The sequence below is a fragment of the Cervus canadensis genome, chromosome 29 (assembly GCF_019320065.1).
Source record: "Cervus canadensis isolate Bull #8, Minnesota chromosome 29, ASM1932006v1, whole genome shotgun sequence".
NCBI classification, from domain to species: domain Eukaryota; kingdom Metazoa; phylum Chordata; class Mammalia; order Artiodactyla; family Cervidae; genus Cervus; species Cervus canadensis.
This window is the reverse complement of record NC_057414.1, coordinates 3,778,653-3,804,925: the sequence shown is the minus strand read 5'-3', so window position 1 is coordinate 3,804,925 and position 26,273 is coordinate 3,778,653. Positions and strand designations below refer to the sequence as shown.

The 26,273-nt window shown below is 45.1% G+C and overlaps 1 protein-coding gene across 3 annotated transcripts in view; it reads right to left on the bottom strand.

Moving 5' to 3' along the window:
- Positions 1–25,268, bottom strand: part of SYTL2 (synaptotagmin like 2) — a 118,726-nt gene extending 93,458 nt beyond the window's left edge. For all 3 annotated transcript variants that reach the window (XM_043451469.1, XM_043451472.1, XM_043451471.1), the window contains exon 1: positions 25,116–25,268. The gene's annotated coding sequence lies outside the window, so the exon portion shown is untranslated. The remainder of the gene's footprint in view (positions 1–25,115) is intronic.
- Positions 25,269–26,273: the final 1,005 nt, after the last annotated feature.

Here is a 26,273-nt window from a genome sequence, read left to right as displayed (position 1 = left end):
TCAAAAAGTACTTGTTGAATGAGTACAAAATAAAAGAACAAAATATCCCCAAGAAAGGAGTGACAGTGACTCCAACTTCATGCTTTGCCTGAGACTGGACCCAACCATGCTTCATAAATAGTGTAGAAAAAATCTTGTTCATAGCAGTTTTATTTGTAATAGCCAGAAACTAGACATAATCTTGATGCCCTTCAAAAGGTGAAAAGTTAGACTGCAGTATATCCATACTTCATGATACTAAGCAATAAAAAGAAACAAACAATAAATACACACAACTTGGATGAATCTCAAGGGAATTATACTGACTGTAAAAAAACCAGTCCCAAAGGTTATATACTCCATAGTTTCATCTATATGACATTCTTGAAATGGCAAAAATATAGAAATGGAAAGCAGAACAAAGGTTGCCAAGGGTTGGGAATGGGGACGGAGGAGGAGAGAGAGATAAGGTAGAGATGCTTGCGGGGCGGGAACGGATGAGTATCTTGGTAGTGGTGGACACGTGATAAAACTGTACAGAATGTAACACATCCAGGTGTGTACAAGATTGCACACACACATACAGTGTAGTGTTAGTCACTCAGTCGTGTCCAACTCTTTGTGACCCCATGGACTGTAGCCCGCCAGGCTCCTCTGTCCATGGGATTCTGCATGCAAGAATACTGGAGTGGGTTGCCATTTCATGTAAAATTGGGGAATCTGAATTGTATTGATGTCACTATCCTAGGTGTGATTATTATACAACAACTGTGCAAGATGTTACCACTGAGTGAAACAGGGTAAATGGTACACGGATCTCTCTGTATTATTTCTTATAATACATGAGGATCTTTAATTATCATATAAAGTTTTTTAAAAAAATCTTAAGCAATCTGTCCTCTGCCACCATCAGTACTACCACCTGCGACTGGGTGTGTGTTTAACACATGAAACTTTTTCTAACCACCTACATAGATCTCGTCCATCTCTAAATACACCAACTGTTTTAACAATATAGTCTAACTCCTCTTCTTACATTAAGGACATTACATTATCTCCTTAGAGGATAAAAGCTCCTGAGATAGGGCCCATGTCTATTTTATACCCTCTTGGTGCCTAGCACAATGTTGAACAAACAGTAGAGATTGAATAAAAAGGTTCGTAATAAATGAGCAAGTGAATGAAGGAATGTATACATTTTCTACTCTTCACAGTAGAGCTGGATAAACTGGTAATTCACAATCCTTTTGTTCGCATTTTCTCAACTCTGAAAGGCCTATAAATGTTGTGCCCCACTTCTCCACCCTTACAGTCTACAGTGAGATTAAAGATCACCTCCCACTAAGCCTGCAGAAGTTTATTGATTGATTATTTGCTGTGTGATATGCCAGTTAATTTCTCTGAACCTTAGTTTTCCCATTTGTAAAATGGGGGAAACTATTTATTTTTGCAAGTTTGCTAGGTGAATGAGATACAGTGTACATTAATCAGTTCAGTTCAGTCGCTCAGTCGTGTCCGACTCTTTGCGACCCCATGAATCGCAGCATGCCAGGCCTCCCTGTCCATCACCAACTCCCGGAGTTTACTCAAACTCATGTCCATCGAGTCGGTGATGCCATTCAGCCATCTCATCCTCTGCTGTCCCCTTCTCCTCCTGCCCCCAATCCCTCCCAGCATCAGGGTCTTTTCCAATGAGTCAACTCTTCGCATGAGGTGGCCAAAGTATTGGAGTTTCAGCTTCAGCATCAGTCCTTCCAATGAATACCCAGGACTGATGTCCTTTAGGATGGACTGGTTGGATCTCCTTGCAGTCCAAGGGACTCTCAAGAGTCTTCTCCAACACCACAGTTCAAAAGCATCAATTTTTTGGTGCTCAGCTTTCCTCACAGTCCAACACTCACATCCATACATGACCACTGAAAAAACCATAGCATTGACCAGACGGACCTTTGTTGGCAAAGTAATGTCTCTGCTTTTTAATATGCTATCTAGGTTGGTCATAACGTTCCTTCCAAGGAGTAACATGAATAGCCTTGCTCAATACCAACCTAAGAAGATGCTCAATAAATGTTTTTAGCCTTCCATAGATACTTCCAGGCTCCAATGCCCACTTTGTAGTTCAAGTGAAGTGAAAGTTGCTCAGTTGTGCCCAACTCTCTGTGACCCCATGGACTGTACAGTCCATGGAATTCTCCAGGCCAGAATACTGGAGTGGGTAGCCTTTTGCTTCTCCAGGGGATCTTCCCAACCCAGGGATCGAACCCAGGTCTCCTGCATTGCAGGAGGATTCTTTACCAGCTGAGCCACAAGGGAAGCCCTTGTAGTTCAAAATGGTGGCCAAATTGGGAGATTGGGATTGACATATACAGACTACTATATATAGAATGTTGTTTAGTTGCTAAATCGTGTCCAGCTCTTTGCAAACCCATGGACTGTAGCCCACCAGCCTCCTCTGTCTATGGGGTTTCCCAGGCAAGAACACTGGAGTGGGGTGCCATTTCCTTCTCCAATGGATCTCCCCAACCCAGGGACTGAACCTGAGTTTCCTGCACTGGCAGGCAGATTCTTTACCGCTGAGCCATCAGGGAAGCCCCACTGTATACAGAATAGGCAATAAGAACCTACTGTCTAGCACAGGGAACTCTACTCAATATTCTGTAATAGCCTATATGGGAAAAGAATCTAGAAGAGAGTGGGTATATGTCTATGCATAAATTTTTTTAATGTAAAAAAAAAATAAATTTTTTTAATGTAAAAAAAAAATGCTGGCTAATTCTTAGTAAGTTTATGTCTCTTCAATAAATAGTGTTTTATTCACATAGCACCTTCCTCTAAAGATCAAACTTTAGCTCCATTTACAATGGCAAATGTAATGCAGACAAAGTAAATGGAGACGGAGGATGGGGAGATGGGAGGAGACCAGGTCAACTGGACGACGACAAGGGAACTTACGGGAGTTGTTAGCACAGGGTCAGTCCCCCTCCCTGAAAATCTCTCTGCAGAAGAAGGTTTATCTCGGGCATGGCCTCCTCCCCGTGGTTTCATGCCTTGGTCCTGTCCAAAGGCATCATAGACAGTAGGGCAAGATACCCCGAAAGCCTACAGTCCCTAAGAACACTGGGCTGGCGGTACTGAAGGGAAAGAGCAAGGGCTTCTGTTCATTTTCTCTTAAAGAGAAGTGTTTGTTTTCAGGGTAAGTCTACTGATTCCTTCTCAGGACTGGGAGTGCCTTAGTCCATTCTTACCCAGAGGGTGATAACTTCTCCCCTAAATATGCAGCTGTCTGAAAACATATTTGCTCTGGATGTGTCACTGGGTCATGAAGAGTTCTATGAGAAATACTTTACACATGGGTGTCTCCAAGCCCGAGCAGTGGAGATATTTGCTGACCCATAAGGCAGAGATAGCAAACAAAGGGTATGGTCCCAGGGTCCAGGTTTCAAAAGAATACACTGGGGTCGCAAAGAGTCAGGCCTGACTTAGCAACTAAGCATATACACATGCACACACACACTTGGATCAGTTGGTGTCATTTTGAGCCCTGACTATACACTTGTCCTTGACTAGAAACTGAGGTCATTCATGACTGTGACAGAAGAGGTCCCCTCCTGAAATGGAGCTCTCGATCTAGTTCTGCATATTCACACATTTGTCTGACTTCTGCCATGATGATCTTGCGTGGCATGACAGCATGTTTGTCAAAGCCAAGGACTTAAAAATAGAACATCTTTCCAAGCATATTCTCTGTAACCAGCAGAAGCATATGAAATAAAGTGAATATAAAGATATGCCAATGTTAGACCACAAATGTGTGGCATATCCCCTAGATTTCAGACAAAAAAAAAAAAAAGAATGTGCTGTCTAGAAGGATGATAAATCTTTAAAACTTTATGAGTTCTATTCTCTTCCTTATTAATTCAATGAATAACAGTATTTACTAAGTAATTACTACACACCAGGCAGTATACTGGGGCTCTCCTGGTGGTTCAGTGGCATAGAATCTGCCTGCAATGCAGGTGATGCAGGAGACCTGGGTTCAATCCCTGGGTCAGGAAGATCCCCTGAAGAAGGGCGTGGCAATCCACTTCAGTATTCTTGCCTGGAGAATCCCATGGGCAGAGGAGCCTGGCGGGCCATAGGCCATAGGTCACAGAGTCAGACACAACTGAGCGACTTAGCACACACACACACAGGCAGTACACTAAGACTTTCAAAGAATCATCTCATTTAACCTCTAAAACAATCTCACGCACGTGATATTTCTTCTATTTGAGAGATAAGGAAACTTCAGCTTAGAAAGACCAAGGATTTAAAACCAGGCTAAACTGCTGAGAAGCAGTATTCTTGACCTTCACACTAAGCTACACTGCTCCAGGCTTGCTTGTTTTACAGAGAAGGGCAAGGTTATTATTACTATTATTGATAGAGAAAGAAAAGTATATAGTACTGATCCTTCTAACATATTAGGTTGCACCACACAAAATTGCCAATATGCAAATGTTCTGATCCACAGAAATTATAGCTTCACTTGGTTCAACGTAATAGAAGAACAAGACCGAGAAGGACATGTCTTTCAATGCCTGGCCCCGCACAGTCCCTAACGAGCTGTGAGACTTTGGGCAAATCACTAGTTTTCACTTGTCCCACCCCATAAAATGAAAAGATAGAGCTGAATTTGTCTCTAAGTTCCCTTCCAGCTCTGTAATTACAAGTGAGGGAAGAAAAGCACCATAATTCATTTGGTCAACAATTATTTCTTAAGTGACTACTACATACATGTCAGACACTGAGCTTTCCTTTCATTCTAAACTCATCTGCATTTTAAGGACAGCCTCCCAGTAGCTTCCTCTGATCCCTGGGCTCTCATGCATTAGAGATGAAAACTCAGCTTGAGGGTCCTTGCTTGCCTCCTATTTAGGGAAACCGGCCTGCACCCTAGGGCAGGGGTCTTCCAGCTCTAGGATCCAATGCCTGATGATCTGAGGTGGAGATGATATAACAACAATAGAAATAAAGTGCACAAGAAATGTAAGGCGGTTCAGTTATCCAGAAACCAACCCCTCTCCCCACTGGTCCGTGGAAAAACTGCCTTCCATAAATCCAGTCCCTGGAGCCAAAAAGGTTTCAGGCCACTGCCCGAGGGTCCTGGCAGCTCCTGCCCCACCACAATTCTACAGCAGAACAGAAAACCAAAGGACCTAGAAACTACTTCAGGGTGAAGAGATGAAGTATGGTGTGGCAGAAGAAATGGTAAGCGTGTGCAAATGTGTATCTTCCAAAACAAAGAACTCTCAGTAAGTATTCTGGCTCACAGCGATTTCCAGAAAATATTCTACTTCTTTCTGGACCTCACTTGCATACACTTCCCCCTACAAAGGGAGATAATCATCTTTTATACTTTAAAAAAATTCAGAAGGAAAAGCACTTGAGCTGAAGAGAGTAATTGAGCACTGAGTCACAGCCTTTGCAATGATTAAGGACTGGTAATTCAGAATTACAGGAAAACACCAAAGGGCAAGCCTCAAGACGTTGATTCAACTCTGACTGCGCTGCTCACTAGCTTTGTGAGCCTGGATTCATCATTCGACCTGCCTCTGCCTCAGTTTCCTCATCTGTAGGATGCACACTGGAATATACAACCTCTAAGTTCCTTTCCTATCCTAAAGGTTGATCAGCCCCTTATCATCTAAGTTGTTTCCATCTAATCTACCACCTGTTCCCTGTGGACACAGCAAACAGCTGTTTTCCAACACGCCTACAACAGCTCTTCAAATACATACTTAAGGACTCTTAATGTGAGCCCACTCCAATCTCTCGCTTCAGGCTTAAATCAAAGTCCTAGATGAAGTCATGTGGTTAGCAAGATGTTGGGAGTAACTCCTATGGGGTCACAGATCTAAACTTTGAGCTCGTAAATGAGGGAATACATGTGACAAATAGCAGTTGGCTTCCCCAATTTCTTGAAACTGAGAAAGACTCATAACTCCCAACCTTGTTCCCTAGGAATCCTACCAGCTGTTACAGGAATACAAAAGCTGCAGAAGAGGATTAATAACCATGCCGACAGTCTGGCTGAGATGGAACCTACACACAGTCTGTCACTGGTGAATTCTATAGGAAAGATTACTGTGTGCTAAATTTGGGTATGTACCAGTACGAATTAAAGGAGGCCAGATGAACAAGGTCCAATGGCAGGGACAGTCTGCTCTAGCAAAAGCCTGTTGTTCTCTACATTAGGCTCTGAATCACCAAAAAGACCAAACTCACGTGGGAAAACATGACACCAACCCAGCCTCTAGCCTCTTCAAATCAGAGGTGACCTTGGGTTCTACCTACTGTTTAGTCCAACTCTTTTGCAACTCTATGGACTATATGCATACTCTTTTGCAACTCTATGGACTCTGTGGACAGCTTCCTCTGTCCGTGGGATCCTGCAGGCAAGAATACTGGGGTGGGTTGCCATTCCCTTCTCCAGGGGATCTTCCCCACCCAGAGATCGAACCTGAGTCTTCTGCATTGGCAGGTAGATTCTTTACCACTGAGCCACCAGGGAAGCCACGACTCTACCAGTAGAGCTCCCCAAACCCTTCTGGGATAGATTAGAAAGGGTTATCAGACAGGGCAGGGGAGCCAAAAGCCACATATCCTTCACCCTGTCCTGTTCTATTCCCAGTCAGGGCTGCTCATTTCTCTCTTAACCTGCAGCTTAACTTTCTAATGCAAACCATCTCTAAATGGGGCTCCCATGAAATGTGTCACTTTAAGTACCTTAAAGTCTCCAGAAGGACTTTTCCTCCTCCTCAAACAAGTATCTTTTAGAAATAATAAGCCAAAGAATCAAAATGATTTCACGGGAGAAGTAATCACGAAAGTTAATTGTTAATAAACAGCTTTCCACCCGCACAGATTCTTAGTGTCAGAACTTTTATTACATCTTTTTTTCATTACAAAACACGAATATTTATAAGGAAGAAAGTAACTTGAGAACTGTTATTAGCCAAATTCTATGTTTTGGAGATGAGCAGTTTTCTATTTTCTTTTAAGGGATTTTGAATTATAAACCTTCTCCAAGAGACAGACGTGGAGAAGTTTTAGCCACATCAAATTTTCAAAACATCCATGAAATGTAAGCTGATATATCTCATAACTGATGTTTTTATAAACCTGTCCTTAAAAATCAACGGCATGCTCTCAACACTTTCTGTCATGGAAATTGTTCCAAGGCAAATAAACAGGCATGTCCATGGTTAGGGGCTCACAGCTGTCATATTGTTTAGTTCTGCACAAATGAAAACTCCTATTACCAAAAAAAGGTTGGAGAATCTGTGGCTGGAATCTGGCAAGCAATGGCATTTCCACATTGTTTTAATCGGCATGCTCTCTCAATGCAAATATGAACCCCACAAAATATTCAATTAAAACTAACCATGTGGTCTGAAAAACAAGTGCAGCACACCTGGAAACATGTCCAAATGAGAAGTTTATGCTTTGCCATCTTTAATTAACGATGCTGTGAAACTCATTAGAAAAAAGAAATCACAGTTCCTCAACTCCCATGCTCCAGTGACTTGAAAACACATATTCAACTCTAAAAGACAACAAAACAAGCAATAAAACCTCCCATTTCCTCAAGGTCACAGAATAGACTTTCACATCACAAAACTCAGAAGAATCCAGATTCTCAACTGGGGATCATATCCCTCCATGAACTGGTCCCCCAGTGAGGGAACATGAGATTATGAAGTCTTTCCTGCTTGTTTGAGCTTGATTTCTACTATTTGCCTGGTATTTGAGGGAAGAAAAAAAATAACATTATGTTAGGCTGGAAAGTATAAAAAGACTCAAACATGAATTTTCATTTCCTTCAAATAGCTGTTTAAGGTTTATATAGACCTAAAAGAAAAAGCAGAATTTCTAGCAATTGCTCCAGGAATTCATGGAAAGAGGTACCTTTCACCTGTACTTTTCTTTTAATAAAAAAGCAAAGAAACCACAAGAACTAGATGGCCTTTCAAAATGTCTAGGATTCCTCGAATGACTTGTGGTAAGGGTACTAAGACATTTAATGGAAAAAGGACAATCTTTTCAACAAATGATGCAGGGAAAACCACATACCCACATGCAAAATAATGAAGCTGGGCCCTTACCTAACATCACATACAAAAGTTAGCTCAAAATGGTTCAGAGACCTAAATATAAGACCTACAACATATAACTCTTAGAAGAAAACATAGGGCAAAAGCTTCATGACATTGGATTTGGCAGTGACTTCTTAACTGTGACACCACAGGCATAGGCAACAAAAGAAAAAAGTAAACAAGTTGGCATTCATGAAAATTTCGAAGTTTTGTTCATCAAAACACTATCAACAGAGTAAAAAGGCACCCCACAGAATGGAAAAATCTGAAAATCATGTATCTGATAAGGAATTAATATCCAAAATTTACAGAGAACTCCTAAAACTCAACAACAAAAAAGCCAACTTGATTAAAAATGGGCAAAGGACTAGACATTTCTCCAAAGAAGATACATGGATGGCCAGTAAGCACATGAAAAGATACCTGACATCACTAATCACCAGAGAAATGAAATTAAACCTGCAATGAGATACCACCTCACATCCATCAGAATGGCTACTATCAAGAAACACCAAAACAGAAAATAACAAGTGTTGGCAAGGATGTGGAGAAATTAAACCCTTGTGCAGAGCTGGTGGGAGTGCAAAATGGTATAGCTTCTGTGGAAAATAGTATGGCAGTTCCTCAAAACATGAAAAGTAGAATTATCACATGGTCCAGCAATTCCACTTCTGGGTATATACCCAAAAGAACTGAAAGCAAGGTCTTAGAGAAATATTTATACACCTGTGTTCACAGCAGTATTTTTCACAACAGCTAAAAAAGTAGAAGCAATCCAAGTATCCACTGATGGATAAACAAAATGTGGTAAGTTATAATTTTACCACAAAATGTGGTAAATTTGTGTACAAAATATAATGGAGTATTACTGAGCCTTTAAAAGGAAGGGAATTTTGACATGTGCTACAATATGGGAGATCATTGAGGATATTATGCCAAGTGAAATAAACCAGTCACAAAAAGAGAAATACTGTGTGATGCCACTTACATGAGGTACTTAGGGTAATCACATCACAGAAACAGAAAGCAGAATGTAGTTGCCAGGGGGTAAGAATATGGTGGGGTGTCCCTGGCAGCTCAGTGGTAAAGAATCTGCCTGCCAATGCAGGAGACAAGGGTTTGATCCCTGGGTCAGGAAGATGCCCTGCAGGAGGAGATGGCAACCCACTCCAGTTTTCTTGGTTGGAGAATCCCACGGACAGAGGAGCCTGGTGGGGTACAGTCCAGAGTGTTGCAAAGAGTCGGACACGACTGAGTGGCAGAGCAGACACACACAAGAGTAGGGTGAAACGAGGAATTATTGTTGAATGGGTATAGAATTTCAGTTCTATAAAATGAAAAGTTATGGAGATGGATGGTGGTCATGGTTGCACAACACTGTCGATGTGTTTGAAGCCACTGAACACTTAGAAAATGCCAAGATGATAAATTTTTGTGAATTTTACCCCAATAAAAAAATTGGGGAAAAATATTTAGGTTCCTATTCCTTTATAATATGACTGAAGAGAGGTTAGTGACTGCTCTTTGGTATCCAGATTTACATTTCAGAATTACCACTTACATGTGACCTTGAGCAAGTTACATAGCCTCTCTGCATTTTAGCCTCCTCACTGGTAAAATATCTACTTAAAAATATGACGTGTGGCTGTTTATAATAGCCAGGACATGGAAGCAACCTAGATGCCCATCAGCAGATGAATGGATAAGGAAGCTGTGGTACATATACACCATGGAATATTACTCAGCCATTAAAAAGAATTCATTTGAACCAGTCCTAATGAGATAGATGAAGCTGGAGCCCATTATACAGAGTGAAGTAAGCCAGAAAGATAAAGAACATTACAGCATACTAACACATATATATGGAATTTAGAAAGGTGATAACGATAACCCTATATGCAAAACAGAAAAAGAGACACAGAAATACAGAACAGACTTTTGAACTTTGTGGGAGAATGTGAGGGTGGGATATTTCAAAAGAACAGCATGTATACTATCTATGGTGAAACAGATCACCAGCCCAGGTGGGATGCATGAGACAAGTGCTCCGGCCTGGTGCACTGGGAAGACCCAGAGGGATCGGGTGGAGAGGGAGGTGGGAGGGGGGATCGGGATTGGGAATAAAGACCTGCCCTCTGTAGTTGAAATAAAAAAAAAAAGAAAAAGAAAAAAGTAAAACTTAGAAAATTTGAAGCAGTCAAAAAAAAAAAAAAAATGACGTGTGGATTAGATGGGTCTGTATGTGTATAGCATTTAGTTTTACATAATAAATACTCTCTAAGTACTAGCTGCTATTATTATTACCTCTACCACTAAATCTATTCTCAGCATCACAAATAACATCTCATCCTGCCAAGAAGAAGCCATTTGCATTTAATTCTTTGAAATGATGATGGCCTGGCCCCAGGTTCAACATCTGATCTAAAAAAAGAGACTCTTCCCTTCCTCAGCAGAAGCACACGAATTGGAACTGGGGTCCAAGTTAGTCCATCCTTTGGACAGCAAAAGAGGCAAGACACTTGCTCCCAGTTGTATTTATTCAATGAATGTTGATTGTGTACCTTGTCAGTGCTCAAACTCAGTACTCCCTACTATACTGTGGAGTCCAAGGCCTTGTTTCCTTATTGAGATACGCTAATCATCTAAAAGCAATGGTACATAAAACACATTTCCCAAGATGAAACTAACAAGACTAGGGCACCCCAAATTACTCGATTTCTTTTTAAAAATCCATTTTATTATAGTCACTTTACAATGTTTGGTTTCTTCTGTACATCAAAGTGAATCAGCTATATGTGAACATGTATCTTCTCTTTTTTGGATTTCCTCCCCATTTAGGTCGCCACAGAGCCCTGAGTAGAGTTTCCTGTGCTCTATAGTAGGTTCTCTCATTTGGTTATCTATCTTATACATAGTATCAATAGTGTGTGTACATCCATCCCAATCTCCCAATTCATCCTACCCCTTCCTCCCCGCCGAGTGTCCATACATCTGTTCTTCACGTCTATTTCTGCTTTGCAAATAAGATCAACTATGCCATTTTTCTAGATTCCATGTACATATGTTAATACGCTGATATTTGTTTTTCTCTTTCTGATTTACTTCGTCTATATGACTATCTCGAGGTCCATCCATGTCTCTACAAAGGACCCCGTTTCATGCCTTTTTATGGCTGAGTGATATTTCACCGTGGATTTAAAATCACCCATTTCTATTTTCCTTCTTATAGTTCTATTCTTTAAAAAAAGAAAAAAGGTCTCACTTAAAGAATGAACTTATGGTTGCTGAGGGGAAGGGGAGAAGGGATAGTTAGGGAGTTTGGGACGAACATGCACAAACTGCTGTATTTAAAATGGGTAACCAATAAGGTCCTACTCTACAGCTCAGTGTTATATGGCAGCCTGGATGGGAGAGGGGTTTAGGGAAGGATGGATACATGTACATGTTTGGCTGAATCCCTGTGCTATCCAACTGAAACTGTCATAACATTGCTAATCAGCTATACTCCAATACAAAAAAAAAAAAAAAACAACTCTCCATTTACTCTCAAATTTAATAAAGCAGGTTGTTCCCAGATAGGTTTTTGAGCAAAACTGTCAGGAAGAAAGACTTTATTCACACCTGCTCTGAAACTGACAAAACAACAGAGCAGGCTCTGTCTGCCCACCACCCAGTCATGGACTGCACACACCCGGGCCACGTGAGCAGCGGCAGGACAGTCCCCCTGCTGCGAGCCCCGCAGGACCCCGGAAAGGCAGTTCAAAGCCGAGGGCATGCACAGAAGCCATCATCGCCAGGGAAATATCCTCCTTCTCCAAACCTTCCAGCTAGGCACCGGAAGATGAAACTTCTCAAAACACTGAGGTCCAGGTAAGATTTAGCCACTTAGGGACTCCAATGGTTAAGAATCTACCTTGCAGTGTAGAGAATGTGGGTTCAATCCCTGGTGAGGGAACTAAGATATCACATGCCTCAGGGCAACTAAGCCGATGCATGACCCATGGAAGATCCTGCGTGCTGCAACTAAGACCACATAATAAACACTTTAAAAAGAAAGATTTAGCCACTCCTAATAAGCTGATATAATGACTATTCTCGAAGTCCCACCATTGTGTTCAGGCAGCACAATGGAAAAAGAAAAAGAGTACATAGACTTGGATTCCAGGGTTACATGGACTGTGTGACTCTGGTTTCATTTTTGTTTTCATTAACTATTGTACAGCTTAAAATTCCTACCTTTGAGAAAATGATTCATGTTAAGCATCTAGCTGATGTCCCACACAATAGCATCTCAATATTATGGATGTCCTGTCCACCCCTTCTTTTCAGGCAGGAAAAATGTCCCAAAGCACTCAACTTTTGATTTAGAAGAATCATAAGAATGGGTGGATCCCAGGCTAATATCGCCGCTAGTTTTTCTAAGAGTCTAATTCTGATAAATAACATTAAGACAGTACTTGAGATGTTATGAAAAAATCAAACCTCCTCCAATACCTCTTTCTTACCCAAATTTTACAGAGAGCAACCAAGAAGGCTTCACCTTTACCCTGCAGAGCACCATGTATATGCAACATCCCATATGCATACAGTCTGAAGAATTGGGTTTCTCTCTTATGTAAGAAGCTGAAACCTCTCTGAAACTTCAATAACTCTGAAGTTTTAGCCAAAAAACAAACAAATAAAAAAAAGGACTGGCTCTGCATTTGCAGCATTTCATGATGTGCTGAGGGGATTCCCAAGACCAGCCCCAGGTTTTTGATGGTTCAGTGGGGGGCCTCACAGAGCAGCATACACATTATCCCCGTGGCCGTGGTTTATTACGATGAAAGGGGACAAAGCAAGATCAGCTAAGACTAAAGCTAGATGAGGTGAAGACTGGTAAAAACCAGCCATGGGCTTCCAAGAGGCCTATTTCAGCCGAGTCATACACACAAGTTGTGACAATATGTGTGAAATGTTAACCAGGGAAGCTCACTAGAGAGTTAGTGCCCAGGGGGTTTTATTAGGGACTGGTCAACATGGATACCCTCTGCCTGGCTGTACCCAAATTCCAGACTCCCAGAAAGAAAGCAGGTCCCTGGCATATACTAAATTGTTTGCACAGTTTAGGTCCAGTGAGTGGTGGGGATAGAGTAAGTAGTGGGAACCCTTCTGAAATCCAAGTTCCCAGATACCAGTCAAGGACCAGCCTTGCAAGCAGGCATTCCTAAGGACAAGCAGTCTCAGGCTCGCTATGTTAATCATTTCCTGCATTCACAAACCAAAACCCCAGATATCTAATTCATAACTACCCTCTGACCACTAAATTCCTATAGCCAACTGACATACTGAAATTCTTTTTAAAAAGTGAATATAACTTAGGGTTTCAAAATATATTCATTCAGCATATTTGGACTGAGTCAGCCTGCTGGGTTCCAGGCTTTAAGGAAATAGCAGCAAGTCCCAGCCCTCTAAGAAATTTCAGACCAATAGGGAAGATAAGATCAATACACAAAGAACGCTAACATAAAGTGGTGTGTGATGACGACCGTAAAAGAGGGTGGAAGCCAAACACTAAACCAGCCAGAGAAGGGAGAAAAAACTTCCTGCTGTGACGCACCAGGAAGATCTGGGTAAGAATTACCACAGGGCTGCAGTTTTTAGGACAGGTAAGATTTGAGAGTAAGTGGCAGGGTTGGGAAGAGCTCAAGAAGGGAAATTCAAGTGTCGTTTCAGGCACAGACAGGAAACTATGTGAACAATGCACAGAGGCTGCTGTAGGGAAAGGCGAATATGGTCTGATTGGAAGACTAGGTTCACAGAAGGGGATAGTGGAAGATAAGACTCTAAACAGAAGTCAGAAAGAGATAAACAAATATCACATATTAACACGTATACATGGAATCTAGAAAAACGGTTCAGAAGAACTTATTTGCAAGGCAGAAGCAGACAGACATAGAGAACAAATGTATGGATACCAAGGCGGGAAGAGAGGGTGGAATGAATTGGGAGACTGGGATGGACATATATACACTCCTATAGCACAGGGAGCCTACTCAAAGATCTGTAGTGATCCAAACAGGAGGAAATCCAAGGAAGAGTGGATGAACGCATATGTATAGCTGATTCACTTTGACATACAGCAGAAACCAACACGATATTGTAAAGGAACTCTGTGTATGCATGGGTGTGTGTGAGTGTGTGAGTGTGCGTGTGTGTGCTCAGTCATGTCTGACTCTTTGCGACCCCATGGACTGTAGCCCGCCAGGCTCCTCTGTCCATGGAATTCTCCAGGCAATAACATTGGAGCGGGTTGCCATCTTCTACTCCAGGGGATCTTCCCAACCCAGGGATGAAATCTGCATCTCCTGCATTGGCAGGCACATACTCCACTAAAAACCAGAAGAATGTAAAACACGGGTCTCAAATGTAGAATGAAGGAGATTGTCTTTTATGCTGTGGGGGGGGGGGGGTCTGTGTGTGAGTTTTATTTATTTATTTTTTTACTTTTTTAAACATGCTACGTTAGTATGCATGAAGGAGAGGACTGACTGTAATCAAAAGGGCTAAGTCTTTTGCAGTAGATCTTCCAAAAGTCAGAGAGCTGGGAGGTACAGAGAGGTGAAATATAAATGTCATTTGGGAGCAACATCGAGAAGGAAGCAGTAACAACGCTCCTCAGAAGATGCAGGAATCAAATAAGACTTAAAACTCTCAAGTTAACTTCGGTATTAGCACATTCAACCAGAAGTGCCTGAAGGGCAGCCAGGTTAAAGGTAAAAAGTATTTTTACCGTAAAAAAGAGCCGGGCAGAGAATTCAGTGGATGTGTCTAGAATTCCGATGGAGATGAGGAACCAGGGCTCAGGAAGGAGGTCGTAGCTACAATGGCATATGTGGAGGAAGCCAGCTTAGAGGGTCAGCTGGAGCAGAGAAGCCACACACTGCACATGGCAAGTCCAGAGCTGCAAATTTCACCAGCCTCGAGCAAACATGACTGAGCTCTGGAGCCTGGCAGAGAGTCAGCACTACAAACTCAAGCATACACACACACACACCCCTAAGAAGCAGTCTGTGGGCAGAATACCTCAATTCGAATTCCTGACTCTACTATGTATTATTAGCTTTATGATCTGAGACAAGGTTCTTAACCTCACTGCCCCGGATTTCTCATCTATGAAATGGGCTTCATAGTAGTACCTATCTCATAAAGTTGTGGTGAGGACTCAATGAGCTAATTCATGGAAAGAGCTTAATGCAGAGTCTCTCTGGCACACAGTGAGTGTTCAATAATTGTTGGCCACTATTATTATCTTATTTGAGTGTCACCGTCATGTTATGAGATAAAGTCAGGCAATCATTACCATCTCCATATTACTAATTAGGCAACTAAGGCTCAGAGAGGAAACGCTTGCCCAATTTTCACACAGTAAAGAATACGCGCTAGGATTTCATAAAGTCCAGTCTCCTTAATGAGATGCACAAATCTCTCCAAGCTCAGCCCACTCCCTACCTCACTGGCCTCAGTCCTGGCCAAGCTTGCCTTGGACATGAAGCTGTGCCCGCCACACTAGTTCCCAGGCTTCTTAACTTCCTGACCCCTCTTCACCTCTTAAGTCTCCTCTCAAGTATCACCTCTTCCAGGAAGCCCTTGGCACTTGCTCCCACTTTCCTCTTACCACCCACCCCTCTCAGCGCTCATATCTGACTACTAACACCACAATGTATGGTTATGGACCGCTGCTTTCCCCACTGGACTCCGATCCTAAACAATCTCTGCCACGATAAACTCCAAGTATTTGCTGAATGAACTAACTCTTGTCTCTAAGTCTGACATTCTTTCCCTCAGAGCATGTGTGTGTGTTAGTCACTCAGTCGTGTCTGACTCTTTGCAACCCCATGGACTGTAGCCCGCCAGGCTCCCCTGTCCATGGGATTTTCCAGGCCAGAATACTGGAGTGGATTGCCATTTCCTCTTCCAGGGGGTCTTCCGGACCCAGGGATCGAACCTGGGTCTCCTGCATTGCAGGTGGATTCTTTACCATCTGAGCCACCAGGGAAGCCCCCAAAGGATACCGTCCTTTATCAACAAATGCTCACTGTTTAATAATAGTTGAAAAAGAATACCAACAAAATTTCAAAGACCAACCTATCCTACTGTACTAAACATGTAGGCATTCACTACCTCTAGGTAGGGAAGGGCGCGTGTACACGCGCGCACACACATACTCTCTCTCTCTTTCTCTCTCTCTCTTCAGAGCTGGCCATTCTCACCCACGGCTCATCTGTCTTCGAGCCTGTGGTCTCAGAGGAGACTGAACCCACCTCTATCACAGATTCCTCCCTCTGCCTGATCAACCCAGTTAGAAGAACCCGGGGCGTGGCGCATGCAGGAAGACAGGTTCCAAGGTCTCACGTTCCGAAAGCCCAAGGTGAGGTGCCCCCCGTGTACCACCCGTCAGCCTGAGACTCGGTATCAGTCCCTGACAGCTCAGAGACTGACCTTGGGGAAAAGATCAGCAGAGAAGAAAAGTGAGCAGACCCACTCCCTCTGCAGTTCCGCAAACAGCAGCCGGACACCTGTGCTCGGTTCCACGAACATCTGTCCCCGGAACCTGCTGACAGGCGGAGCCGCCGCCCCTCCACGCCCCTGGCTCGGGGCCACCGCCTGGTTCAGGTGGGAAGCAGGCGGCCCTTGCCACATCTCGGCACCCCTGGCAACCACGGCTGATCCCCGCAGGGGCTCCTCCCTGGGGAACTCCGGGTATGTGTCAGGTTCTCCCTCTGGTCTGCAGAAAGCAGGCAACACTCGGGTCAACAGAAACAGAGACCTAGAAACATACAAACACACACTCGTGTGTGCTGCTGTCTGACGCTGATGGCTCGGGGAACAGGGCCACTCAGTTTCTGCCGATCTGCCCACAGATAAGGGTTTTGTGGCCCATGCCTCCCTGCTCCTCCCCCACCAGGAAACTCAGAGACTGCTAACCACAGCAGTGCCTGCTGAGCACAAGAAATTCTGCAACGCACTAACCAAATTCAGCATGTACTGGCTGTCAACCATCCACAGAACTTCAATTCTGGAAATATGGAAAAGGGCCTTAAACGTTGTTTCTGGGGCCAAGCCTCAATCATTTTGCCAAAAGCAAACCCAGGCTCTTATTTTAAAAGTTGTAAATGCTTAGCTCCAAGGCAGGACATGGGCTTCCCTGCTGGCTCAGCTGGTACAGAATCCTCCTGCAATGCAGGAGACCTGAGTTCGATCCCTGGGTTGGGAAGATCCCCTGGAGAAGGGAAAGGCTACCCACTCCAGTATTCTGGCTTGGAGAACTCCACGGACTGTATAGTCTATGGGGTTGCAAAGAGTCAGACACAACCAAGAGACTTTCACTTCACAAGGAAGGACATATTTATCATTTATGGAATTACTGATCTCCGGTGTGGTCCAGTCCATAGGTTAGTATATGGCATTACCATTTTCCACCACATATATGCCTTTCTAGGGCAGTGGTTTAGTTGCTCAGTTGTGTCCAGCTCTTGCGACCCCATGAACTGAAGCCCACCAGGCTCCTCTGTCCATGGGATTCTTCAGGCAAGAACACTGGAGTGAGTTACCATTTCCTTCTCCAGGGGATCTTCCTGACTCAGGGATTGAACCCCCGTCTCCTGCATTGCAGGCAGATTCGTTACCATCTGAGTCACCAAGGAAGCCCTACACCTTCCTACAGAAGTCCTGAATTAAACAGCAGTACCATTCTCTACCAAGTACCTTTTACCAAATGCTTTAAAATATCTTATCTATACCCACAAGTCCAAACAAGTGTGCCTTCTAGCAACCTCAAATCCACCTTTCAAACTTTGAACAGTGTTACTATTCTAAAATCTAGTTATTTCACAACACAATATTGAGATACTTTCATTAGCCCCTTTGCTGCCTCCAAGATAAGGAGAAAGTTTTTAGACCACTTCACTGTTCGGCATCAGCCCCCCACATTAAATATATGATCTCATTTAGTCCTCTGAACAACCTCGTGAGGCAGGTCTGATCACTGACATTTTACAGACGCAATAAGGAAATAGTGATAAGGTCTCAGGATGCACCCCTAAACGTGTCCCAAGACGGTGGACCTAAAACAATGCTAGAATCCATTCTATCAAGAATCAAAGAATTAAACTGAAAACCAAGATCCTTTGGTCTCTTTTTCTCTTTTCTTGTTTTCCCATTTAGGTTATGACAGAATATCGAGCAGAGTTCCTTATGCTATATAGAAGGTATAGATAGTAGGTTATGAGCTATAGAGTAGGTCCTTGTTGGTTATTTTAAACATAACAGCATGAGGGACTTCCCTGGTGGTCCAGTGGTTAAGACTCCGCCTGCCAACACAGGGGACATGGATTCGATCCCTGATGCAGGAAGAGCTCACGCGCCGCGGAGCAAACTGCAGTGTGCACCACGATGGCTGAGCCCGTGCTCAGCAAGGAGAAGCCACCGCAAGAAGAGAAGCCCCACGGGCCACAACTGGAGAAAGCCCACGTGCAGCAACAAAGACCCGGCACAACCAAACATAAACGGACCAATGGAAACGCGTACATGTCAATCCCAAGCGCCCAGTCCATCCGTCCCCGCCAGTAACCATAAATTCATTTCCCAAGTTTGTGAGCCAGGCTTTTTATTACTAAAACTCAAATGATTAGCCTAAAACCAGCAGGGGTGAAGATTCTGCCCTAAAGAACCTAACACGCCGCAGTTGAGTCTTCCTCCCAGTGCAGATGGCTGGCGGGGCGGTTGAGGCACGGAGCTGACGCAGCTCCTTGGCTTGGCCAGGGGTCCGGCCCCTGCCCTCAGCCTCAGAGCCCTGGGTTTTAATCATCTGACTCAGCCAGCAGCAGCGGACCCCAGGCGCCTGTGGCTGTGAGTAATGACGACGTAAAACACATCTGTCTGATCAGAAGCTGATGGTGTCAGTTACACCAGGCATTACAGTGAAACAACGCTCTAGAGGGAAACAAGAATGCCTATTCGCCCCGGAGCTAAGCAATGCCCTTCTTTCTCCAACTCACAATGCGAACTTGTGGTACTGCTACCATTAACTAGATCTTATACCCCACCCCCCTCAAATATGTCTTGATGCATTTATAGAAAGAAGACTTATATAGGAATAATAAAGCAAATCTGTTTCCACTAATTGTTGCAAAATGTCTACAAAGTAATGACATTAGGAAACGCTTTTATTCTGGCCTTTAATCTCTCACACCATTATGAGGGATAATACATACGAAGGTGGTTTTGTAAGTGGTAAGTGCTTCTTATACCGAATTTCAAGACTTCATTTCAGAAGAGTGACTCATTCATTCTTCCCTTTGTTCATGTATTAATTCATTAAAAACACTTTGCTAAATTCCCATTGAGTGCCGGCAACTGGATGCAGAATTAAATCAGAGACTCCAAGCCCTTAGAGGATCAGTTTTTCCCCAAATTGGTCTTTTCATCTCCACTTATTCCAACCACACCCGGCATGTGCTCCTCTCCTCTCTCCCTCCCTCTCTGCCTCAACCATTCCTACAGTTCCGTGTGCTGCTCCCACTTTCTGCAGAAGTCCTCGCCCAGGACCAACTGCCCAGGGTGGTGGTGGTTTAGTCACTAAGTCGTGTCTGACTCTTGCAACCCCATCGGCAGTAGCCTGTCAGGCTCCTCTGTTCATGGGGTTCTCCGGGCAAGAACACTGGAATGGGTTGTCATTTCCTTTTCCAGGGGATCTTCCCAACCCAGGGATCAAACCCGGGTCTCCTACATTGCAGGCAGAGTCTTAACCAACTGAGCTATGAGGGAAGCCCAGTACGACTAAAAAAAAGTACTGTATTTAGTGATTTCAGAAGTGAGTAGGAGTGACACGCATAGCCTTATTAACATAAATAACCTGTTTTCATCGTACTTCTATCAACCAGAAGTGGTCCCAAAGCAGTTCTCCCTGCTATAATCTGAGAAAGTTCTAGATTAAGAGTTTAACAGGGAGGTGGGAGGGGGGATCGGGATGGGGAATACGTGTAAATCTATGGCTGATTCATATCAATGTATGACAAAAAAAAAAAATTAATTAAAAAAAAAAAAAGAGTTTAACAGATAGATGAGCAGAAACAACTCTCCCCTTGATGATCTGTGGACCGTGTGTTCTCCAGGAGGGCAGTCAGCTGGGGGGACCCTTGGAAAATCATGAGAGGGCCCTGAAAGCAACAGGAAGCAGGAACACTTTCTGACCCCTGATTTATCTGTATAAGTAACACGTGCTAACTGATAGTACCAGTGGAGCTCCTATCTGATTCATCCAGATGCAGTCATTCTCTACCAAGCTTCTATCTGGGCAAATGTGAATGGAAAATAACCCAGAATCATAGACATTTATAGGTGGGCTTCCCAGGCAGCACTAGTGGTAAAGAATCTCTCTGCCAATGCAAGATGCAAGTTCAATCCCTGGGTCAGGAAGATCCCCTGGAGTAGGAAATGGCAACCCACTCCAGTATCCTTGCCTGGAAAATTCTATGTATCGAGGAGCCTGGCAGGCTACAGTCCATGGGGCCGCAGAGAGTCAGAAAAACTGAGTGACTAAGCAGCGGGCAGCAATACAGATGTTTAAGACTGGAAAGAACTTCAACTGGTCCAACTCCTTCACTTTATAGATTAAAAAACACTGGGACTTTCCTGATGGTCCAGTGGCTCAGACTCCATGATCCCAATGCAGGGGGCCTGAGGTTCGATCCCTGGTCAGGGAACCAGAACCCACAGGGCACAGCTAAGATCCTGCACCGCCAAATAAACAACCTTATCTTAAAAAAAAAGCAAGAATCAGGGAGAGGACCTGAGTAACCCCGGATCTCACAGCACGTCCAGGAGCCAGGCAGAAGCTGAGCTGTCTGCTTCCCAAGGCAGAGCCCGTTCCGCTGCCAGGAGCTGCTGTCCCGGGGTACCCCTCACCTCCCCAGCTGCTCCGCGGCCTTCCCTCAGCACGCCTGGACCCTGCCTTAGGCGGTGAGAGCCAGCCCTCAGGAGCTCTGCGTTCCCTGTGCAGAGGAACAGTTTCCTAGAATGGCAAGCCTGTTTGGATTCTGTGAGAAGGACTGTGTTCTGTCGTCCTCTCTTCAGGATTGTGATGAAGACTAGTGAGATGCCAGCCATCCAGGAATCCTATATTCTCTGTAGAAAACAGTAGGGATCCAGTAGAGAGTCTGCGTCACAATTAAGTCCTACTGATGTGAACCCCAAGAGTTAGAGCCCAGGATTTTATAAAGGCCAACAGTGCTTTTGCCCAACCTTCAAGTTAGTTTCAATTGCATACATATTGACAGGCAATTCAGATAACACACAACATCTGACTCTCAGTCCTCCTAATGACTTTGTGGAGAAAAATCAAGCAGGTGTCCCAATTTATGAAAGGAAAAACTGGTTCACAAAAGCTACCCAAAGCCACACAGGTACTAAAATGCAATGTTGGACCAATGACCTTATCTGCAGCTCCCTCCTCCCCACTGGGCAATTTAGCTTCAGAATTTTCTGCTCACATGTTCCACGTCAACAACAGCGAAGACCTACCTTTTTCTGTTACACCTGAGACATTCAAGAGGACTTGAGTCACGTAAGGAGCACAGCCTGACCCCATAACCTCAGCAGCAGCCCCGGCTCATAGGCACTTGTACTGGAAACTAAACAACACAGGTGAACTCCAGGGGGCAAACTTTGGGGTTCACTAACAGGAGTGACCTTTATGACGGCTTTAATTATTCATCATTTACTCTCAACTTTCTTTCAAAACAACTTGAAATGGCTCTTAGCTCTGACAATAATATAGTCAAAAGTAAGGGTTATATTCATTTGTTCATTTTTTTTTTTAATGTACTTGTATAGATGCAGAGAAAAGATGTGAAAGGCTACATTCCAAGTTTTGCATTAGTTGTCTCTGAGTACAGATGTATTATTGTTATTAATGCTAATCTGTACTTTATCTTTTTCTACAATGAACAGGTATGGTTTGGGTAATAAGAAAACAAACAGTAATGATCTCACTTACCTGGAGAATCTTAAAAAACTAAACTCCTAGGAACAGAGTAAAATGATGGTTGTCAAAGGCTGGGGAGTGGAGGAAAATGAGGAGATACTGGCCAAAGAATACAGATTTCCAGTTATAAGATGAGTAAGTTCTGAGAATCTAAGGTACAGTATGGTGACTACAGTATATATTACATACTTGAAAGTGGCCAAGAGTAAATTGCAGATGTCCTCACTACAAGAAAAATAGGAGCAACATATACATGTATAACATCATCATGTGTACAACTTAGATTTATGCAATGCTGTGTATCACTTGTATTTTAATAAGACTAGAGGGAGGAAAAACAATGATTGCTTTTATTTTTTAAATATGTTCTTCACTCTGAAAAATGGGAAAAGAGGTAATCATCACAGAAGGTTGGGAAGCTCTATTACTGTGAACCAAGTGATCCGAAAATGCAAACAAAACTTAAAGCCCCGAGACCAGAACCTTTGCCCTGCTTCTCCATCTGGGTCCCCTCAGCCTCCAAGAATATAAAGCAATATGCCAGGGCACCAATTTCACACAAATATTCTGGGGGAAGAAAACTATATACAAATATTTATTTGTATTAAAAAAACAAATCTAACAAGCATATGGAATCACATAAAAAAAAACTGCATAAAACCTTAAAACCATTTTCAAGCTTGCTAGGGCCCATCTGAACTATATACCCCAGTGCCCAGGAGTACTTGCCAGGCTTCTTTGCTATTAGAGACTTTTTTATGGAGAAATCTGGGAAGCCCTAACACGAATAGTATCATCCTATTTTCCCCTCTTCTTGAAAGAGCAGAAACCTGATGAAAACTAAGTCACTTCTCCTGTTCACTTTTTTTAAAAAGTCAAATTTGTCTTCATCCACTATCTTTAAAACTCCTTTACAAAACAGGTGCCAGTCGACATATTACCAGGGTAATCTGTAAGCCCACAGGGCACAGTTCACCCTACCTTCCTCACCTGAGGAGCAGAACAATCTGGCCTGGCATCCTGGGGTTCTGAGGATGGTGGGGGCCCCGGGCTGCCGCTACCCACTTCTGCAGGACGGCAGACCACTCTGCACAACGTGCTAATTCATTCATTCCACAAATGTTTATTGAGCGAAGCCCGAGAAAGGCCTTTCAGGGGACAGTGGGATCATTCACAAGCCAACGGTCAGGTCTAACGGATCAGCTGTGGACAATCAATCTTTCATTAGACCTCAAACCACTTCTAGGATAGAGCAAACAGGGCACCCACCCCGCCCAGGCACCAGCAGCCGGGCGGGATCAGGCAGCAGTGTTCTGGAAGGGGGCTGCCGCTGGAGAGAGCCTAAGGCATCCCGGATTCCCACCAGAATGACCGGATCCCTCGAACCCTAAGTGACATAACACCTCCAAAGTGCTTTGAATGGCACCCAGCACCTCGTGTGAGCTCAGTAACAGTCACTTCTGCTGTTACTATGCCAACTTGCCCTTACTCATGGAGAACCAAAAAAAAAAAAAAACCCACAGGTTTTCAAATCAGAAAGATTAGATTTGAATCCCAGCTCAGCCATTTACTATCTATGTGAGACTAAGGGAAGCAAGTTTTCTGAGCCTCAGTTTCTCATCTGTAAAATGGAGTAAATACCAGTATCCTAGCCCTCCCGTGGCTCGGTGAGAATTAAGGATATGTTGTTTTACACAACAGAGTATCTGACCCACAAGGGCCCCCATAAAGTCAATACTGCCACTTCCAGGGCCCCTTCGGCCGCTTTTGATGGGCCCTGGAATCTAATTTCACCCGGATACCACACTGAGGGCAGAAGGGCTACAGGGCAGAGGGAAAGAGACGAAGAGACCCGCAGGGGACCGTCTACAGAAAGCCACCCAGGCCCTCTGCCCCGCTCAGCTCTCCTCCCCTGGTGGCGGCTCCAGCCTGCAGACACCTGCCTGCCTCGCTGGTAATGCCTGCCAAGGGGACGGGAAGCTGAGCAGCAGTTGGAATCCATCCCGCCTCCCAGTGTGTGTGTGTCTGTCTGTCTGGGGCTTCCTCTGCACATCCCCGCGTGGTGGAGGCTGGCAGCATGATTCATAGTCTCTTCTTATCTCTGCTTCCATCGCAACCCAGAACCCAAGCCCTGGAGCCTGCTGGTCACAGACCAGCAATAAGTGAAAACGAGGACTTTTCATGCAGACAGGAAGGGAGCCCCCTCGAAGTCAAAGGGGCTTCACAAAGGGAGGCGGGAGGAAAGGGAAGCGGGAGAGGCGGGGTGGGGGCAGAGACAGGGGCCCACTTCCTACAGGCTGGTGGAGCCCGCTGTCTTAGCTGATGAAGCAGTTGGTTTTTCCACTTTGAAAAGATGATAAAGCCCATTCCTGTAATACACAACTCAACCGCGGGACCAGGGCTGGGTGCAGGCAGAGAACTCCAAAACAAACCTGCTTGTCTTCCAAGCAGAAACCATCCGCTCCCAACTCGCCCTCCCGAAGTCCTGACGCCCCACCGTACCCCACCTGAGCAACCGGGGGACATCCTGCAGGCAGGTCCACCCAGCAGCCGGCCCCAAGCCAAGCTCAGTCCTCGAAAGCCCAAGGAACGGCCGCCCACCCGAGCACCTCCTGGAGACTCGCCCCCCGGGCAGTAGATTTGGCTCTTGAGCGAGTGGGAGCCTAAGGAGGGCGCTTGCCCGACGCCGCAACGAAGTGCAGCGTTTCAGAACTTAGAAGGCCAAAAGGCATCACACCACAGCAGCTCCCTCATTTAAAAGAGGAGGACTCAGTACCAGGAAGGGAAAGAGAACCCCCCGAGGTATCGCAGCGAGCGGGCTGGACCGGCTGCGGGGAGTCGGAGGCAGGCGGGCGAGGAGAGCATCGCCGCTCCCCGCGTCGTCTAGGCTCCAGACCCCGGGCGGGTGGTACAAACCCCGAACCCCACCCCGGGCTCCCCCGCCCTAACCCCGGCGCGGCGCGCTGCGTTACCTTCCTCGGAACTGGACTCTGCGCGCCTCCTCTCCCCCGGCGGGGTGCAGGCGGCTCTGCCCCGAGCGCTCGCCCGGCGATCCAGGTACCGCCCGGCAGCTGTCCGCGCGGGGCGGCGCGTGCGGGCTCCCGGGGCCACTCCCGGACGCGCGGGCCAATACCTCCCCGCCCGCCCCACGCCCCGCCCCGGCCCGGCCTCCGCGCGCGTGGGCTCCGGCCTTCTCTCCCGCCCTTCTCTCCACCCCCCTCCGCCCCGCTCCTGTTTAATTCTCTCCCCCCTGGTCTCCCCGACTTGGCCTCCATCTCAGGAATAACTTACCCCGAAACAACTTTTTCACTCTGCAGATCAAGACCGCAACACGGTTATTTTTCGATCCCTGTGCTTTAGGGGTCCTTGGAGTCCGAGAGCGTGGAGCGCCAGAAGCCCCTCCACCCTAAGATCGGGGGTCAGCTCCCCACCCGCCCCCGCGCGGGAGAAAGGGGCGCAAAGTAGTACTCGACAAGATGCTTTCACCCCGGATGTCAGTTTCCTCACCAGCAAAATAAACAGAAGTACTTCACAGGTTGTTGAGGGGGTTAAATGAACTGATGGTTTAAAAATACCCTATGTAGGGACTTCCTTGGCTGTCCAGTGGTTAAGACACCGCGCTTCCACTGGAGGGGGCACAGGTTCCATCCTTAGTGGGGGAGGTAAGATCCCACATGCAGCGTGGCTTGGCCAAAAAATAGGGGGCGGGGGAGGGGGGGAATCTATGTATTTTATATGTATATACAGTAATACCTGGATAAATGGTGAGGGCTGTGTGTTCGGTCTGACTACCCATTGGGGGCGCAGTGAGGCCGGGCACACTGCTGGAAGGTGCTGGCTGCTGCGGAGGCAGGCACGGCTATAAACACAACATTGTATCTTGGCCAGTTAAAAAAAAAAGTTACCGATGATAAAGCCAGCTCAGGCAAACTTGGGAAACTTGGTGAACTTTAAGGCGTTTTGCTTCCTGGTCATCTCCCCAGTCATTGTTGAACATCCACTTGAAGGTAACCCATGTCTGCCTTGGGTCCTTCCAAAGATCTTCCTTCTCCCAATCTTGCAAATGCTGATCCCCACAGGACTGGTCCAGGCTGGGTGCAGCACTGCCCATCTGTCCTAGGAATCCTTGC